Consider the following 1,021-nt stretch of genomic DNA (forward strand, 5'->3'; position numbering starts at 1 on the left):
AGAACAGTACTTAGGCAGAGAACTTCTGGAAGTTCAAGCAGTATTTAAAAGAGGCCATGGCACCAGGGATATCATTACTGATGGCAGATAAATCCTGGATAAAATAAAGAAAACCAGAAGAATGTCTATTTATGTTTTATTGACTAGGCAAAGGCATTGGACTATGTGGATAACAAGTTATGGTTAACATTGAGAAGAATGGGTATCCCAGGATGCTTAATTGTGCTTGTGTGAAACCTAAAGCTAGACCAAGAGGCTGTTGTGTTAACAGAGCAAGGGAACACTACATGGTATAAAATTAAGAAAGGAGTGCATCAGGGTTGTATCTTCTCTCCATACCTATTCAATCTGTTGGTGGAGAAAATGATTCAAGAAGCTGGAATCTATGAAGAAGAATGTGGCATCAAGATTGGAGGAAGACTCATCAATAACCTGCATTATGCAAATGACACAACATTGCCTGATGTTAAGTAAGAAGGCCTTGAAAGCTCTTGTTGCAGAAGATCAAAGAATACACCCTTCAATATGGGTTGCACCTCAACGTCAGGAAAACAAATTCTTTCCACTAGACTGATAGGCAGTATCATGATAGATTTAGACAAGATTACAGTTGTCAGCAATTTCATCTTACTTTGTTCCACAGTTAGTACCGGCAGCCAGGAAATCAGGAGACATATTGCCCTGGGAAAGTCTATAATCAGGGACCTCTCCAAATAATTGAGGAGCAACGATGCCAAGTTGTGTACTACCGTGTGTCTGATTCAGGCCATGGTCTTCGATCATTTGCTATGTCTCTGAGAGCTGGACAATGAATAAGGATGACAGAAGAATAACTGATGTCTCAGTTCTGTGATGCTGGACAAGAGCATTGACTATCCCATGGACTTCCAAAAGAATAATTATGTCTTAGAGAAAGTGCAGAGTGCTCCTTGGATGCAAAGATGATAAAGTTGCATCTCACAAACTTTAGGCTAGTCCTTGGAGTGGGACATCATGCTTGAAAAGGTGGAGGGTAGGCAAA

Source organism: Elephantulus edwardii, unplaced genomic scaffold (assembly GCF_000299155.1).
Source record: "Elephantulus edwardii isolate Elephantulus edwardi_28Jun2011 unplaced genomic scaffold, EleEdw1.0 scaffold00011, whole genome shotgun sequence".
Taxonomy (NCBI): domain Eukaryota; kingdom Metazoa; phylum Chordata; class Mammalia; order Macroscelidea; family Macroscelididae; genus Elephantulus; species Elephantulus edwardii.